Source organism: Armigeres subalbatus, chromosome 1 (genome assembly GCF_024139115.2).
Source record: "Armigeres subalbatus isolate Guangzhou_Male chromosome 1, GZ_Asu_2, whole genome shotgun sequence".
Lineage (NCBI taxonomy): Eukaryota > Metazoa > Arthropoda > Insecta > Diptera > Culicidae > Armigeres > Armigeres subalbatus.
This window is the reverse complement of record NC_085139.1, coordinates 7651797-7671674: the sequence shown is the minus strand read 5'-3', so window position 1 is coordinate 7671674 and position 19878 is coordinate 7651797. Positions and strand designations below refer to the sequence as shown.

The 19878-nt window shown below is 45.0% G+C and overlaps 1 protein-coding gene across 3 annotated transcripts in view; it reads left to right on the top strand.

The window, feature by feature from the left end:
- Positions 1 to 14733: 14733 nt before the first annotated feature.
- The window catches only part of LOC134220658 (major royal jelly protein 1), a 248982-nt gene continuing 243837 nt past the window's right edge, over positions 14734 to 19878 (top strand). Inside the window, exon 1 of one of the 3 annotated variants that reach the window (XM_062699776.1) lies at positions 14734 to 14964. The gene's annotated coding sequence lies outside the window, so the exon portion shown is untranslated. Of the gene's footprint in view, positions 15021 to 19878 lie in introns of all 3 variants that reach the window. The other 2 variants (XM_062699763.1, XM_062699768.1) reach the window with 2 other exon arrangements.

Here is a 19878-nt window from a genome sequence, read left to right as displayed (position 1 = left end):
CCTTGCCCGCTGTGCACCTCGCCTTCTTGTTCCCGTCGGATCGTTGTCGAGAACCATTTTCACCGGATTACTGTCCGACATTCTGGCTACGTGCCCGGCCCACCGCAGTCGTCCGATTTTCGCGGTGTGAACGATGGATGGTTCTCCCAACATCTGATGCAACTCGTGGTTCATTCGCCTCCTCCACGTACCGTCCGCCATCTGCATCCCACCATAGATGGTACGCAACATTTTCCTTTCAAAAACTCCCAGTGCGCGTTGGTCCTCCACGAGCATCGTCCAGGTCTCGTTTCCGTAGAGAACTACCGGTCTAATACGCGTTTTGTAGATGGTCAGTTTGATACGGCGACGAACTTTATTCGATCGCAGCGTTTTGTAGAGTCCAAAGTACGTACGATTTCCAGCCACTATGCGTCTCCGAATTTCTCTGCTGGTATCATTTTCGGCAGTCACCAGTGAGTCCAAGTACACAAATTATTCTACCACCTCGATTTCGTCACCACCGATACAAACTCGAGGTGGGTGGCTCACATTGTCTTCTCTTGAACCCCTTCCTATCATGTACTTAGTCTTCGACGTGTTGATGACTAGTCCGATCCGCTTAGCTTTCCTCTTCAGTCTGATGTAGACTTCCTCCATCTTCTCAAAGTTACGTGCCATAATATCTATGTCGTGTGCGAAGCTTAATAGCTGGACGGACTTATTGAAAATTGTACCACTCGTGTTAATCCCTGCTCTTCGTATTACCCTTTCCAAAGCGATGTTGAATAGCAGACACGAAAGACCATCACCTTGCCGTAACCCTCTGCTGGTTTCAAAAGGACTCGAGAATGCTCATGAAACTCGAACTACGCACATCACCCGATCCATCATCGCTTTGATCAACCGTATCAGTTTATCCAGAAATCCGTGTTCGTGCATTAGCTGCCATAGCTGGTCCCGATCGATTGTATCATATGCAGCTTTGAAGTCGATAAATAGATGATGTGTACGAACGTTGTATTCGCGGCATTTCTGCAGTACTTGGCGAATGGCGAACAGCTGATCCGTGGTAGAGCGTTCGCCCATAAATACTGCCTGATACTGCCCCACGAACTCCCTTGCAAATGGTGCTAGTCGATGGCATCAAATTTGGGAGAGTACCTTGTAGGCAGCATTCAGCAATGTGATTTCGCGGTAGTTGATACAATCCAGCTTATCGCCCTTTTGCAGATGGGACACACGACACCTTCCATGCACTCATGCAGCAAAACTTCCTCCTCCCAAATCTTGACAATGACCCAGTGCAGCGCTCTAGCCAGTGCCTCACCACCGTATTTAAATAGCTCTCCTGGCAGTTGGTCAACCCCAGGGCCTTTGTTTTTCTTCAGTCGGCCAATATCCTCCTGGATTTCCTGGAGATCCGGAGCCGGTAAACTTATGTCCTGCGCGCGTTCCCCCATCAATAAAGAGAACTCCAAGGGCTCTCCTTAGCCGTGCGGTAAGATGCGCGGCTACAAAGCAAGACCATGCTGAGGGTGGCTGGGTTCGATTCTCGGTGCCGGTCTAGACAATTTTCGGATTGGAAATTGTCTCGACTTCCTTGGGCATAAAAGTATCATCGTGTTAGCCTCATGATATACGAATGCAGAAATGGTAAATTGGCTTAGAAACCTTGCAGTTAATAACTGTTTAAGTGCTAAATGAACACTAAGCTGCCAGGCGGCAATATCCCAGTGGTGGATGTAATGCCAATAAGAAGAAGAAGAAGAAGATGGATTTCAGGCTGGCTTGACAAATATTTGTCATCATGACAAACAGTGTACTGAGGGCTTAATATCTCAAGATATCTTAATTGCTGTGAATGTTTTAAAAGTAGCTCAAAATAAAAAAAAGATGAAGGGGCTATTTCAGCAAGATACGATGAGGTTTCAATTCAACATTGTATATTATTGAGCAATTTTCGTCTACTTGGGTATCAAACATCACCATTTTTCAAAATAAGTGAAGTTATGGCATTCGGATATGATTATAGGGACATTGGCCATCCTTGAGTTAGTACCGAGGTCCTTGAGGAAGCATCAAAATCGTCCATTTTCCAAATATCACAAACTATAGCAATATGGGTACATCAAACTTCAGAGTTTTGCAAGACAAGTAGAATTATGACATCTGGATAATGGTGACATTGGCCTCTCTGGGGTCAGTTCCGTGGGCCTTGAGGAGGCCCCGGAAGCACCAAAATCGGCCATTTTTTGAAATGTCACAAATTATGGAAATATGGGTATCAAACTTCAGCATTTCGACATCCGTATATGTTTTTATTTATTATTTATTACCAGACTACGGTCAGAGTGTCCTAAAGTGCACATAGAAGTCTTCTCCATTCAGTTCGGTCCATGGCTGCACGTCGCCAACCACGCAGTCTGCGAAGGGTTCACAAATCGTCCTTCACCTGATCGATCCACCTTGCTCACTGTGCACCTCGTCTTCTTGTTCCCGTCGGATCGTTGTCTAGAACCATTTTCACCGGATTACTGTCCGACATACTGGCCCGGCCCACCGCAGTCTTCCGATTTTCGCGGTGTGAACGATGGATGGTTCTCCCAACTGCTGATGCAACTCGTGGTTCATTCGCCTCCTCTTCGTACCGTCCGCCATCTGCACCCCATCATAGATGGTACGCAGCACTTTCCTTTCGAAAATTCCGCGCGTTGGTCCTCCACGAGCATCGACCAGGTCTCGTGGCCGTAGAGAACTACCGGTCTAATACGCGTTTTGTAGATTGTCAGTTTGGTACGGCGGCGAACTCTATTCGATCGAAGCGTTTTGCATAGTCTAAAGTACGTACGATCTCCTGGCATCATGCGCCTCCGAATTTCTCTGCTGGTATCGTTATCGGCGGTCACCAGTGAGCCCAACTACACGAATTCTTCAACCACCTCGATTTCGTCACCACCGATAGAAACTCGTGGTGGATGGCTTACATTGACCTCTCTTGAACCTCTTCCTATCATGTACTTCGTCTTCGACGTGTTGATGACTAGTCCAATCCGTTTAGCTTCGCTTTTCAGTCTGATGTAGGCTTACTCCATCCTCTCAAACTTACGTGCCATGATATCAATGTCGTCGGCGAAACCAAATAACTGGAAGGACTTCGTGAAAATCGTACCACTCGTGTCAATCCCTGCCCTTCGTATTATTTCCTCCAAAGCGATGTTGAATAGCAGAAACTCGAACTACGCACATCGCCCGATCCATCCTTGATAAACCGTATCAGTTTATCCGGAAATCTGTTTTCGTGCATTAGCTGCCATCAGAGGCGCATCCACGTTCCAAATCATGGGTAGGACAAATAGGGAAAATTAGGGCAAAAGCTGAGATGTTGATGTTTTTCGTGGAGTTGTTTCATTGACGGTGAAGATCTTAATCTACCAAAAACAAACCATGTACAAAAAATGGGTGTACTTCAATCCATAACGTTGAGTAGACAGTTCTACGTGGTGTGTTACGGTGTAAGATCTACCATGGCCACGTTGTCAGCTATAGATTAATCTTGACCCAACGATTATCTTACTCAATATGCAACTCCGTGATACTTAACACTTCATTCTTCTCTAAGTTACGGTGGAAATTTCATAGTAATCCTCATGATTTTGTGTTTTTTTTTTTTCATTAGGTTGAAATCAAGGACTACATCCGATTTGACCTCTGATAGCAATCTAGATAGAAATTGCAAAAGAACCATGAGTAATATTGATGTCCAATCTACGAAGTACACCGTAACTAGCTATGCTATGCATTGTCCATCTTGGAATGCTTCTGATTTCCGAAAATCTGACCAAGCTTTCAATAGAGTTTGCGGATCCCACCATTTTCTTTATTGGTCCTTTTAGATTGCTACAAAACTTTTTCTCGTTGGCTTTTAATAATCCATTTGAACGTGCTCTAAATGTGATCAACGAGAGAGAATTTTATTAATGTTGAATCAATCCTATTTTCAAATTCTCACAATTTCTGTTTAATCCCTCCTGGAAAACCTTTAGTCATCTTTGAACAGTCCTGGGATTTTTTTCTTTGTTAAGGAGACTTTCATCCCTAGGCTGGCTCGTCTCCGCGAATTCTGGGATTAAAAATTACTTCCTGGAGTCTTGAAGAACAATCAGCAGATTACTACTTCAGGTTCCCAGAAACCTTTATGAATATTGTTTACTTAAAAAAATAACTTTACTTATAACTTAACTTAAAAAAAAATAACTTAATGATATGTTTGTTCGGTCCAATTTAGTTGGAGAATCACTGGTACTAATCTCTTTAGATCACTTTGATCAATAAATGATAGGAGATAAGAGAAGCTGTCTCTCGCTTCCCGAGAGGTCTCACAGTTGCAGAAGAGATCATATGCTTATAATAACGTACAGTGCGCAAGAATAAATTAGTCCAAATCAAAGCAGCAAAGTGACAACGTGTCCTTTCTTTATCTCAGTTCTGTCGGAAATAAAGTTTAATTGAGGTCAAAGTACAAGTGATCCATTTCGGTCGAGTGAAAGAAGCACATATCGAAGACGTGGTCGAGGACCTCGTAGTACAAAGATCTGGACGGAAAGTTCCTTTACAGTCCACTAAGTTAAGTCCGTACCAGAACATTGTCCATCGAACCGAATTTTAACCGGTGGAATTCAGTGAACTTAGCGAATTTATTCGCCAATTCGGGTGCCCTGCTTTCGGGTGAACAATAAATGTTTACATAAGTGTCGGCCACGCTGCTGGTCATAAGTGGAACAGAGTGCCATCGGACTTCCCGCGCAGTTAGAATAGAAAGAATAGATATTGTGCAAAGTGCTATTGTGGGCATCGTGTTGCTGTTGTTCTTCTGCCAACCAAGCGGCATTTTGGCGGTTGGATGATATCCCCGGTATAGAAATCAATCATCAAACGGAGACCACGGGACGTGTCGACGGCAGAGGACATTTTGCATGAGGACAGCTAGAAGCAGTAAATGGATGCATCTCGGTTGCCGTCAGGGAAGTACTTGCATGGTTTGTGTGGTTTGGTTCTGTGTGGTTGGGTTGCATATGGTAAACAGTGGAGCAAAATAAAATTATCAAAATAAAATTTGAGCGTTTTTCTTCCAGGATTCTGGCCTGAATTGAGTTGGATTGCCCTTTGGTTTCTAGTCTCTTGACTTGATTGATTGGTTTTCGTGGCGCTAGCTGTCATTTTGCTGGTAATCGGTCCTTCGCGCGGAACGTTGGTGTAAACTATCCCAGTAGCAGTCTTCGAGATCGTGCAGGTGTAAAACAACAGTGAGTGAAAAGTGCTTAATATGTGCAATGAACTTGGTTGGCAATTTACAGTACTGCTGATAAGTATAGTTTCTGAAGTGATTAGAACATTGAACTAGAACTTAAGCTGTGAAAAGTGAATTGTCACAAATTTGAACGTGTTATCGTCATCCAGTAGTATTGTAAATTTGCGAGTGAAGTGAAAATGGTAACTGTTGAAGAGTTCAGAGAGCTGAAAAGCAAGAGAAGCAGCTGGTTGGAATTATCAATGGAATCGCCCATTTCAGCCAAGCTGAGAAGGGGAAACACGAACCGCAGATTGATGTACGCCTGGAAACCCTCGAAGAAGCCGTGAAGAAGTTCTACAGTGTGCGTCGAAAAATTGAAATCTTCTACGAAGAGCAGGAAACTGAAGGAAAACCGTCGGAGAACACTCGAGCGGAACGAGAAAAGCGTGAGAAGGGTTTTGAAGAGTCATTTCACGCAGTTCAGGAGAAGTTCTATGAAGTCAAGGCTGCCCTCATCCAGTTCCGTCCGAAGAAAGAATTTCCAAAACAGGATAACGAGAACAACAGGATGCAAGAACAGGCTGAGCTTCCGGATATTAAGCTGCCGAGTTTCAGTGGAACAATTCAAGAGTGGACCAGCTTCCGCGATACTTTCCGAAGTCTGATCCACAACAAGCCTCAGCTGGCCGACGTCCTTACCTACCTAGTTTACCTACTTGCGTTCTGCTACAACAGGCGAAGCGTTTCAGGAACTCAGCTCAGTTGACTTGACAGGAAACAATTACGAGGTGGCCTGGAAGCTGTTGGAGAAGAAATATGAGAATAAAAAACTCATTGTGAAAGCCCATCTGGACGCACTGTTTGCCGTTGAACCGATGCGTAGAGAAAGCTGCGAGTCTTTGAACCATGTCATAAGTGAGTTCGACAAAAACTTGCTGATGCTGAGCAAGATTGGGGAGCAGACAAACAACTGGTCAACGATACTAGCGTATATGGTTTGTTCTCGCCTCGATTCAGCAACCCTCCGTCACTGGGAGACACACCATAATAGTAAAGATGTCCCCAAGTTCAAAGATCTGATGCAGTTCCTTCGAGATCAATGTGCAGTGCTGCAGTCAATTGCTCCTTCAAGAACCCATGATGTTGACAATAAGCGGCATCGGTTATCAACGGCACAATACATCTTCCCAATCTCAACTGCGGTGCTTGTTTTGCGGAGACTCTTTCCATCTTCCGTTCAAGTGCACTAAACTCCAAAACATGACTGTGGCTCAACGTGTAGAAGACATCAACAGGAAGCGGCTTTGCAGAAATTGTTTGAATGTTGGTTCCACTTCGCAGAAGGATGCTCTAGAGGTTCGTGTACCCGTTGTGGACGAAAACACCATACTTTGTTACACTTCGAAAGTTCGGCAGGCAGCGGTCGTCCAGTGAAGCCATATGTTCCTGCCAGTCTTGCTCCCTTCGTTCCACGAGCGCGTAATCGACCTGATCTAGCTTCACCAGTGAGCCAGCAACAGTCACAGCAAGATCGTTCCAAAGCACAAAGCCAGACACAAACACATTCCACTCATCCATCCACACAACCACAACCCACATCGTCATACACCGTGATGCGCTCAAAAGACACTCACTCACAACCCACCACTTACCCACAACCTGCAATTTCCCTCCAAACTTCTGAAGCTACGTATGATATTAACACAACAACTCGTCAAGTGTTGATGTCAACAGCAATCGTCAAAGTAATTGACCGTTTTGGCAATATCGCTCTGGCTAGAGCTTTCCTTGATTCGTGTTCGGAGTTTTGCTACATGACCAGTAGCTTTTCCAAAGGGTTGAAATTCCACGAAATGAAGAACGTTCTGTAGGTACAAGGAATCGGCAGTAGCAGTGTGATGTCAACGAAATCAGTAAAAGCCAACGTAGAACCAAGAAATTCGTCCATCTCTTCATTTGCTGAGTGCATCCAATTCCACATTCTGCCGAAGATCACACAAAGTTTGCCACTTAGACCAGTTCGACTGAATCTGTGGGACATTCATTCCGATGTGACACTAGCTGATCCCTCGTTCGGTGAACCTGGTCCCATAGACATGATAATTGGAGCGGAGTTTTATTTCGATGTTTTGCTGACCGGGAGAAGAAAATTATTCGAGTGCGGTCCAACGCTGCAAGAGACGGTCTTCGGTTGGGTCGTGTCCGGAAGAGTACCCAAAGCGCCAAGCATCGTACCTGCGACCACCAGTTACTTCAGCTCTACAGCTGATCTACAAGAAATGATCTCCAGATTTTGGGAATTAGAGGCATGTCATGTGAATCGCACACATTCGGTTGAAGAAGCAGCGTGCGAAGAAGTGTTCACCAGAACCACAGTACGCGATCAAGAAGGCAGGTTTGTAGTAACGCTGCCAAAGAAAGACCATATGTTTGGAACGTCTAGGAGAATCCCGAAGCATAGCCATGAAGCGGTTCATCGGTTTGGAGAAGCGATTCAGCGGGAACAAGCAGTTGAAGGAGGCCTATAAGGAATTCATCCACGAATACATCCTAATGGGCCACATGAAAGAAGTCGATGGTGAACAAGTCGTTGGGAATCCGGTGTATTACATGAAGCACCACGCTGTGTTGCGGCCCGAGAGTACAACAACCAAGTTGAGAGTCGTGTTTGACGCGTCGTGCAAAACTTCAAGCGGAATATCGCTTAACGACGCTTTGATGGTGGGACCAGTAGTACAAAATGATCTAATCTCCACAATCCTCCGATTTCGCCTCAACCGTATTATGCAGGTCACGGCTGACGTTGCAAAAATGTACCGCATGGTTCGAGTGCAAGAAGAAGAAGATCAAGGTCTGCAGCGCATTCTGTGGAGAGACACACCAGAGGAACCAGTGAAGACATTCGAGCTGCTCACAGTCACGTACGGCACCGCGAGTGCCCCGTATCTGGCCACAAGATGTCTGAAGAAGTTGGGAGAAGACAGCAGTTTGACACATCCGATTGCTTCGGACAGTTCAAGAGGACTTTTACGTCGACGATATGCTGTCAGGTGCAAACACGGTAAACGAAGCACGAAAGCTGATGACGGAGGTGATTCAGTTGACTGATACGGCAGGTTTTACCTTGAGAAAGTGGAATTCGAACTCAGCAAGGCTACTTGCTAAGCTGCCCAAGCATCTACGCGATGAACGCGTCGTTCTAGACCTGGATTCGTCTAGCGCGACTGTGAAAACCTTGGGACTGCGGTGGGATACGCAGTCAGACAACTTTTGCTTCACGTTCCCTGAGTGGAGATCAAATTCTTCAACAATTACGAAACGCACTGTTCACTCCGACGCAGCATGCTTTTTCGATCCATTGGGTCTGGTTGGCCCAGTAATAGTCCAAGCGAAAATTTTCATCCAACGTCTTTGGTTACTTAAGTGCGGCTGGGATGATCCTCTCGATGAGTCACTTCAAAATTTGTGGAAGAAGTACAAGCAGAATATGATCGCTATGGAATCATTATTGATTCCTCGCTGGATTGGCTTTAACGGGGGTTCAGTTACATGGGTTCTGCGATGCATCTGAAGCTGCCTATGGAGCGTGCCTCTATCTTCGCTGTACTGCCGTGGACGGTACCACTACCGTTCGTCTAATAACTTCCAAATCCAGAGTTGCACCTTTGGAAAGTCTTCAGCGGAAAAAGAAGAAAATGAGCATTCCACGTCTTGAACTTTCGTCAGCACTCTTGCTCAGTCATCTGTATGAGAAGTACAACCAAGTGCAACCAAATATCTCAGCGTTCTTCTGGACAGATTCGATGATAGTCAAGTGTTGGTTGGCTTCATTACCCTCGCGCTGGCAAATATTTGTGGCAAACCGTGTGTCAGAGATTCAACACCTCACGAAAGACGGAGTGTGGGGTCATGTTCCTGGCACCGAAAACCCCGCAGACCTCATTTCCCGGGGAATGTCTCCAGCGTACCTTCAGTACCAAACGCTTTGGTTTGAAGGTCCACGGTGGCTGTCTCAAGATCAACAGTTTTGGCCACACACAGACGATGCTCCCAAAGTAAAACTAGATCCAACAATGCTAGAAGAGCGGCCTACGTCAGCTTTCCCGGCTCAAGCAGTTCCACCAAGTGAAATCTTTGGAGAACGGTCCTCGTTCACAGAACTAGTTCGGATCGTTGCACTTCTGCTTCGATTCAGACACAACGCACAAAAATGCAATAGACAGTTTAGAAGAATTGGACGCCTGACATTAGCAGAACAGGGGCAGGCAACAGTTGGTTTGGTTCGCTTGTCCCAGGAAGAATGCTTCTCGCAAGAACTGGCAAATTTAGCCAAAAATGGAAGAGTACATGATTCGTCCAATATCGCGTCTTTAAATCCCCAATTATGTGACGGCGTGATGCGCGTCGGCGGCCGGCTCTCTAAGACATGTATATCGTCCGATCGAAAACACCCTTACATTCTCCATCACAATCATCCGCTCGCTAGAATGGTTGTTAGACATTATCACTATAAACTCTTTCACGCTGGCCAACAACTACTGATCTCAGCCGTGCGAGGAAAATTCTGGCCAGTGCACATCCACAGTTTGGCGAGGAAAGTGATTCACGACTGCATTCCATGCTTTCGTAGCAAGCCCAAGGTTCGTGATCAATTGATGGCCGATCTCCCATCGGCAAGAGTCACCCCAGCTCCACCGTTCATGAACGTCGGACTGGATTATTGTGGTCTACACGGTTAGATCAGACAACCCAAAATGAAGTTCAAACAACTCAAAATTAAGTTCATTTCACTTAATTTGGACCGTTGGTGGGGGAAGCCAATTTTGAGTTGGATGGCCCAACTCGGATTTGAGTAGTTTCCGTTTGATCCCGTGTGAAAAAGTACCTAAATATTAAGTTGTTTCCACCTAATGTTAAGTTCAAATAGGTTTAAACAACCTAAATTTGAGTTCAACCCCTTTAACCTAGCGTTGGCTTCCCCCATCGAACTGCTATCGTTGGGTGGTTTTCTTTCTCTGTTTTTGACATCAAAGGAAGGAATGAAAGAGATGCCAGATCGAAAACAACTCAAAATTTGGGTTGTTTGATCTACCCGTGTATTCTTCGTTAGCTATCCCAATCGCCGAGCAAGTCCGGTGAAGTGCTACGTAGCGATTTTCGTATGCTTGGTCGTCAAGGCAGTTGGTTGTTGGAGTTGGTGATGGACCTCACCACGCAAGCTTTTCTGGCTGCGCTGAAAAGGTTCACTGCTCGTCTAGGTAAGCCGCAGCTGATAATGTGCGACAACGCAACTACGTTCGTCGGCGCAAAACGTGAACTGACAGAGTTCCACCGACTGTTCCATGACCAAAGCTTCCAAGACACACTCGTGAAGGATACTAGTTCTGACGGAATCGAGTTTCGGTTCATCCCACCTCGCACGCCAAACTTTGGAGGTTTGCGGAGGCTCAAGTCAAATCGTTCAAGGCACACTTCAAGAAGGTTCTTGGTACTAGAGTACTGAAAATAGACGAGATGTTGACGGCCTTGGCGCAGATCGAGGCAGTTCTCAACTCGCGCCCGATGACTCCACTAAGCAGTGATCCCAACGATTACGAAGCCCTTACTCCAGGGCATTTTCTGGTTCAACGGTCACTAACCACCATCCCGGAGCCAGATTTGCAAAATATTCCCACCAATCGATTATCCATGTGGCAGAACGCACAGCTAGTTCTGCAGCAAGTTTGGAGCAGGTGGTCCACACAGTATCTATCAGATCTGCACAACCGCACTAAGTGGACCAAACAGCAAGATAACATTCGTGTTGGCACGATGGTCCTACTCAAGGATGAAAATGCGCCACCACTGAAGTGGCACTTAGGCAGGGTCGTCAAAACGTTCCAAGGGTCGGACGGCAATATTCGCGTCGTCACAGTCCGAACAAAAGACGGATGTTTCGATCGAGGAATTTCGAAGGTCTGTCCGCTTCCCATCCGGGACAACGAAGAAGAATCAAACCAAGCATAAGTCACTCGCTGAGTGCACTCTGGTGCCACGGCATCTCTTAAGTTTTCAACATCAGCAGTCAAGTCGTCTCACGGGCAATCAAGTCGGTAGAAGGTTCTTTGGATTGGGTTTGCACGTTTGTATCGTCATTTAATTTGGTGAAGGTCTCGGCGCACAAGGCGTCGACGTTGACCAAAAGGTCATCGTAAGGTTTAAGTCACGTTATAACCACATTTGTTCATCGGTAGCACCACAGCGCTCGCTATCATCACTCTATCTGGAGGAAGCCATGGAAATCTCTCCATTGCCGCGGTCAACTGGTTGACACTGGGCTTGGCCAGCTCATCTTGCTGATCATCCAATCAAGGCACCAAGTCACGAAGTGTGGTCATCCGAGCACAAAGGAACGCAAGCACGACGAACACTGCCACCCAGGCCTCAATCCACAAGCACAGTTCTTGCCTGGGTAGGTAAGTTGTTCCAGTTTCACTAATCTATATTCGGTTAACTGCATCCAATATTTTTCGAGGAAACTATCACCAAATCTCACCACCAATCACATGACGGAGTTCGAACGTAGAAGGAAGGAAGGAAGAAAGCAAGGCAAACCATCTAGTGGTGCTTGATTGAAAACCCTACCGATACAAACCAACGACCAAGAAGAAGCCCCACACATCACTGAGAACATCGAAGAAGTCAGAAGAAGCAGAAGAAGCAAACGCCGCTGTGCAATCGGCACGACACTGAAGAAGCATAATCCTCAACAGGAAAGCAATCCAGGAGAGTTTCAGTTCAACGAGTACCAGCGCTGGAGGCGCCTCGAAGTGAAGTATTCAGCATTTCCCGACCATACGCGCAAGTTTGGTAGACCCTACATTGATATGGGATCGACGCAATTCGACAACAGCGTTCAGAAAAGTGAATTCTCTAAACAAATCTGAAACTGTTAGTAAATTTGTAGTATTAGAATCGATTATCGAATCTTGTTTTTCCCTATAAGTTCTCTTTTGAACCCCTTCTGGTTTCAAGGCGGCCGGTATGTTCGGTCCAATTTAGTTGGAGAATCACTGGTACTAATCTCTTTAGATCACTTTGATCAATAAATGATAGGAGATAAGAGAAGCTGTCTCTCGCTTCCCGAGAGATCTCACAGTTGCAGAAGAGATCATATGCTTATAATAACGTACAGTGCGCAAGAATAAATTAGTCCAAATCAAAGCAGCAAAGTGACAACGTGTCCTTTCTTTATCTCAGTTCTGTCGGAAATAAAGTTTAATTGAGGTCAAAGTACAAGTGATCCATTTCGGTCGACTGAAAGAAGAACATATCGAAGACGTGGTCGAGGACCTCGTAGTACAAAGATCTGGACGGAAAGTTCCTTTACAGTCCACTAAGTTAAGTGTGTACCAGAACAATGTTTTTACTAAAATTCATGGGTAGGACAATGCTTTGACTGTCCCATTCAGGAACATTCATTCGTAGGACATGGCCTATCTCTCCTACGCACTCCCGGCGCCACTGGCTGCCATAGCTGGTCCCGATCGATTGTGTCATATGCGGCTTTGAGGTCTATAAATAGATGATGTGTGGGCACGTTGTATTCGCGGCATTTCTGAAGTACCTGACGTACGGCGAACACCTGGTCTGTGGTAGAGCGTTCACCCATAAATCCCGTGGGGTACTGCCCCACGAACTCTCTTGTAATTGGTATTAGTCGGCGGCATAAAATTTGGGAAAGTACCTTGTAGGCGGCATTCAGCAATGTTGCTTTCGACGCAGAATCCTGTCCTATTGTTTCGTTATGGCCAAAATACTATTTTTATAACACACGAGAAAGGCTCCATCACCGCTAGGTGGATTAATCAGGGTTCTCATATTTAAAATTCATTATATGTAAAATGTGCATCGGTTCCTCAACACCAGAACTGTTGCCTGTCTCTAAATTTCCCTCATTTGTCCTACCCACGGCTTGGAACGTGGATGCGATTACGCTTTTTTACGCCTTTGCTCGCAAGGTTAACTTGAGGCCCAGACTGTAGCTTGATACCCATACTGCTATAGTTTGTAGTATTTGGAAAATACCCTTCCGGAAGCTCCTTCAAGGGATTGGAACTGTCTTTATGATGGCCAATATCCCCAGAATTATATCCCCATGACATTGTCTTGCAAAATACTGAAGTTTGATACCCATATTTCCATATTCCATCCCCATTATGGCCAATGTCCCCAGAATCATATCCGGGTAATTTTTCGCCTTCTCATCAATAGTGAATGAGTTTGTGAGAAGTTATCAAGCCGGCTTTGTTGGCGGCTACTCGACTACGGACCGAATATTTACTGTACGTCAATTCCTTCAAAAATGCCGTGAATATCAGGTCCCAACGCACCATCTATTAATCGATTTGAAGGCGGCATACGATAGCTGTAGTGACAGTCGGGGTATGATTTTCAACAGATCCAGTCAATTTATTTGTTTCGGGGACAATATGAAATTGTTGGCCGAACATTTGAAATGATGGCAGAACTGTACACTCACCTGAAACGTGAGGCAACAAAAGTTGGACTGGTTATGAATGCGTCGGAGACATAAGTACATGCTGGTTGACGGAACCGAGCGCAACAGACTGGTAATCAAGACATGAGTCTTGAACCATGCTCGAAAAGGACTTGCAAGCAATCGAGAAATTCGTGATACGAGTACTTGGGTCCATCTTTGGCGGTGTGCAAGAGAACGGTCTGTGGCGGCGAAGGATGAACCGTGAGCTCGCCCAACTCTACGTACCAGAAGGTACCTAAAGCTGGAAGGGTAGGATATGAAGGGCATGTTGGAAGAATGCCGGACAGCAACCTTGCAAAGATGGTGTTCGCTTTCTCGACAGGTACATTTTGATACTTTTTCCGCCTAGTCTTCCTAATTTTAGGTCTAGTTATGTTACGGCCATCTCAAACAAGGTAAATATCAAGGAATACCAAAAAGATCTTGAACTGCCTCGTAGATTGAACTAAATTTAGTTTCAAATTTAATTATTTTTATAATTCTCTATATAAATTGCATGATTTCTTTCTACCAGGATACACAACTTTTACTTCAAAGACACTTTTCCTTCCAGTTTTGTGGTTATCTGTCCGATAATATATGACTCATTGGACCAAATCGGTCCATTCTCTTTTAGTGGAATTAGAATTTGCAAAAGTGCACTAGGTTAAATCAAGCGTTTTCTTCTGCCTTGTTCGAAGTAAAATGTATCATTCCTTCTCTTTTTACTTGAACCTTAGTGCGGCAGCCAGTTTAGTTTACCTACTCTTGATCGCTGGCTGGCGCTCTTCGGACCTCGTCGAACGGGAGCCTTTTTCTTTTCCGATCCGATTTACATTTACGGACCGACCGATCGCCAACCGCGTCGCGAGTCGGTCGGTCGAGCCTCCTCGGAAAAACAAAAGAGCCCACTCGGTTGCACGCGTTCCGCAGTTGCATTCAGACGCGAAACCGTACGGTCGCGTGATCTATATTTCGCGTGTTTCGAGGATTTGCGAGATAATCGCCATAGTACGCCTGACGTAACGCGCAGCCAGCCTAACTGAGTTCGGTGCTGATCCCGGTGGTTGTCAACTCGTACACGGATATCGTGTCATCGCCGCCGCTGCTGTACGGGATTTGAGGTGAATTGCGGCAGGCAAGTGGTTCGAATCGATTTGCTGCAATCAAGGTTCGCCTCTACGATCGTTGGTGAGATTTTTCCCAAATTGGCCACGGGGATCGTTTGTGTGTATTGTTTAGCGTGGGGGTATTTTCCGATGGTGGAATATAATTGGGTTCAACGGAGCGAAGAGTTTTCCATTGCGGTGCCGTTAACAAGATAAGCGTAGGGGTCCCAGAGCTATCGCTTCTAAACAAAGGGGGTTGGGACAATTTATGAAAATGTGACAACATGAGTGCAATTTAGTGGCAATTTAAATGATGATGTGTTGTTAAACGAAATTAAATTTTCGTGAACTTGACAAAAAAAAAGATTGTGAGGTACAATTACGGCTCGTGCTAATTGATTCGTCATCAGAGATGCGATCTGACCATCAAGGTAGGAATTCAATGCGGACAGGATAATAATGGTGGCAGACACGTTGATTGTGATATCCACAATGGATTTGACCGGCTGGGCATGGCCAGTCATCGAAGTGGTTTGCCACAGCCAGCCATCAAGTTATCGAAGAGAAGAAGGCATGGGGAGGACATTCGCTAAAACACTACTAGATTGGTTGTGACCCGATTACGACGACGACGTTGCGAAACCAGATTATAGAAACAGGCTTGATGGTCGAGTGGAGTTAACTTTTGTAATGGACATTTATCCCAGTGAAGCGGTTGCTCCCCGGTTAGGTCGATCGATTGGTACGATTTTCTGCTTTCGAAAGCTGTCTAATTGCTTACAACTTAATTATGGGATTGGAAGAAAGGAGGAACCATCTTACAGAAACACGGATTTTTGTTTTAAAATTCTTTGTTGCTAAGTGATTTCCAAACGATGTACAGGTATGTAGAACAGAATATATTTATTTGGTTAGAAAATTGGAAATAATGTCCACTATGCGAAATAAAACATGGCTCGAATAATTGCATTTTCAACTCACTAGCTGACATTTTTTGAAATTACCATTCGAGGTTTATGGTGAAAATGTCAGAAGCTCATTATATCGCCGATGCATGATTATTCAAATCGTTATTTTACTTTTAGCTTTTTTTATACACTTACTATGGATTTAAGCAATTTAACATCTGGGTTGCTTACCCCAAGTGCTTATGGATTTCCATTTGGGGTTCAATGGTAATCCAATTAAAGGTTCAGAATGATAAAGCTTGAAAGCTACCATTGCCGGTCACGCCCATCACCGTTACGAGGAAATGGAAGGAAATGATGATATGACATCTTCTTAACGAGAGGCCAGCGACTCGCCGACACCCTCATGAATATCAATGAGCTGGATGATTGAGGGTATATAGTTTAGGAGTATCATTATAAGCAAATGATATTAAAATTGTGAAAAGACGTTGGAAGTGATTTTGCTAAAAAAATTTGGTCACTTTCTTTTCTAGCTGATGATCTTCTTCGGATGGGGCGAATAGGGTCCTGGCTCTCTGAAACGAAAAAGAGTTAAAAAATTAAAAAATCCCTTGTCCTCTTATGCTTTTTTAATTTGAATTTTATTTAATCATTTTGAATCAATTATGAGGATGAAAATATGAAGAATTCGTAAAATGTCTACACGATGATAGAAATTTTACAAAAATATTGATCACTGTGAGTGTGAAATAACTATTCGATGATATCAAAGCTGTATTGTAGAAATTCTGGATCAAAGTATTTTATTTGGATTAAAATTTCTTCAGTAGTTTTGTTACTAGTTTTGCTTCCACGCATGCAACTTTTTCCAAATGTTTGGCGGAAAACTGTTTAAAATTGCATTCTAGATTAATGAAAACTGGGTGGAGTACTATTATAGCATATGATGTTAACATGTTTCTAACTCAAATTTTTGCCAGTCAGCTGTTGAAAGATTTTACACTTTTATCCGTTCTTTTGCTAAATGCATTTTCATGATATTCTACTTTATACTATTGTGAAAGATTACTTGTGCACAACAGATGAATTAACAAAATTATCCCTCCAGGATCCTCTAACACACTAAACGAATCATTCAGTAAGGAGTTAATCATAATTCATTTTATTTGTTTCAGATTGGTTTTTACAATGTTTTTAGATTTTGAGTGTTCGGCTGATTTGGCTCTTCAGCTCTAGTTTTTATTTTAATCATTTATAAGTTATGACCCTAATGTGGCGCTGGCTACCTAATCCTACACTTATACTACTATTTACAAAAATTGATAGCCTAACGTGGCGTTTGATAACCTCAAAGCATTCGTCGAGTGTTTTCATCTCGGCCAGACGATGGACCTCAGAATTTCGAGTCCTGGGTGGGGTGTTCAAAATCATCCGCAGGAAATTGTTCTGTACTCTGGAGTTTCAGATGATGGGTATTGGCGCATCTCTCCCAGATGATTTGCTTGTAGACAGCAAGCTTATTCTTCAGGGTCAATGACGACCGGCGGTTGATTGTAGGTACAGTAGTTTTAGCAGAACGCTACATTTTGTCACCGTCTTGTCAACCTGTTGCCGGAAAATAAGCTTGCTTACAAACTTGTTCTGTCTGAGAATGTTAGTGACTCGGGTCAGTTGGTGCACAGTTGATCGAACGCTCCGGAATCAAAACTGTTCCTCGAGCATGATGTTGTTTTCATCGTCAAAATCAAGTAGCCGGCAACGAATTGCCTTTTCAAAAAGCTTGGATAACGCTGAGAGAAGGCTGATGAGACGATAGCTTTTGGGCGAGGAAGGGTCTTTCCCAGGTTTCCGGATGAGGATTACTTTTGCTGACTTCCAGGACGATGGGAAGTAACTAAGTCGAGGCATTGGTTGAAGATTAACTCGAGGTGATCGAAAAACTGGTCACTCAAATGCTTGAGCTTCAAGTTGAAGATGTTGTCGAAACCAGGGGCCTTCATATTTTTGGATGATTTGATATAGGCCGACAATTCACCAGTTGTTATCTCCAACTCCTCCGAGAAGTTATTGGGAATGAGATGAATGTTGTTTGCATGCTCACTGACAGCAGCTTCATGTGGACTTACGATGTTTTGCCCAAGATTATGAGAGCTGACGAAATGCCGACCTATCTCAGCAGCCTTCTCAGCAGGAGTTATCAATCGATCCTTAGAGCCATTATTGTCTAGCGGGATCAAGGGTGGGGGCTGCGAAATGGTGAGTTGACATCCGGGAAGGGGCGCCTAACATAGCTCTGGTCCTCACAAGTTCCAATACTCACGCTTCCACGGGTCTTCCGATGACAATTGACCGCCAGCTAAGGGTTGCGTACTTAGCTGGTAGTGCAGCCTGGGCACTGTTGTCCTTCTGACATCAGCTAGAGTGAGAGGGTGCGTCCTGTGGGGTCTGCCTAGGATGTGGTGGGGTTCGACAGTGGGCTCTGTTGAACTTCTATAAAAGCTGCATGTGTCCCAAAGCAGGTCCTATCAAAGCGACCGTGCCGCTCAAAGCGCACTAGCCTAGTCCTGGTGTTGGGTAGGACTTTAAACAAATTTGACCTGACTGATCGAGCGTCTGTCCACCAAGGAGGTGCGGCTCCAACAGCGTCTGTTCTGGCATCCAGCGGCTGAGTATGAAATGCTATTCCCCGGAAGTTATACCTACCTCTAGCAGCACAGAAGTTCCACATAGGTTACTGTAACTTATATGGGACCGAATTCGGTTACAATAAAGTTGCTGCAACCATTTTTGTCTGACTTGTGCTGCTCGGGTAAGATGGCAGCCCCATCCCGGTGGATAGGGAAACCTTGGGCCAATAACAACCTACTGTTCCCGAAACATCAATTTGTTCGAGAATCCGATAATGAAAGAATACGGACTGATTTTACGGCGACGACTCTTAGCGCGAAACAACGGACACGAATAGGAACATGGAACGTTTTAACCCTAGCCCAGCAGGGTAAATTGGCACAACTTGCCAATGAGGCACGCCGCATGAAGCTTGAGATCCTGGGACTGAGGAAGTCCGTTGGCCAAACTTTGGAGAACACAGAACGTCGTCGGGACAAGTTCTGCTATACTCTGGTTTACGAGGTGAATCGCGGCAACGCGGAGTTGGCTTCCTACTAAGCGCTCAGGCACACTCTGCGCTTATGAAGTGGGAACCTTTAAGTGAAAGGATAATCGTTGCCAGATTTAGAACACGGGTCCGAAACCTTACTATAATCCAATGTTATGCGCCAACCGATGCTGCCGATCTGCAAGACAAAGAGAACTTTTACAGTCAACTCAATGCCGTCGTAGATAAAATTCCGAAGGGTGATATCAAGATCTGTTTGGGCGACTTCAATGCGAAGATCGGATCCGATAACTCGAACCATGAGCGCATTATGGGACGCCATGGTCTCGGAGAAATGAGCGTAAACGGAGAGCTGTTCGCAGAATTTTGTGGTAATAACGACATGGTGATCGGGGGATCGCTCTTCCTCATCGACCGGTTCACAAGGTCACGTGGGTCTCCCGTGACGGCTTTACAGAAAATCAAATCCATCATATCTGCATCAGCCGAAAATAGAAATGGAATCTTCTTGGTGTACGGAATAAACGTAGTGCCGATATCGCGTCTGATCATCACCTCCTCATCGGCGAAATACGCCTGTGCATTGCGCGGATTCGTCGGCAGGAGGAAAGAGTTGGACGACGATTCAACACACGCCGACTGGAAGATGCCACGGTGAAACGGTCCTTCGTTGAAGAACTGGAGACGCGTGCTGCAGATATTCCGGAAGGTGGCAGCGTGGAAGACCAATGGACCGCCATCAAGAATGCCTTCATCGCCATCAGCGAGAACAATCTGGGCGAACTACGCACCCAGAGAAAACAATGGATCACCGATGAGACCTGGAGGCAGATAGAGGAACGAAGAGCGCCAAAGCCGCGATAGAGCGATCAAAACCAGAGGAGCCAAAGTTTTAGCCCGCCAACGATACGCGGCTCTTGAGAAGGAAGTAAAACGCTCATGTCGAC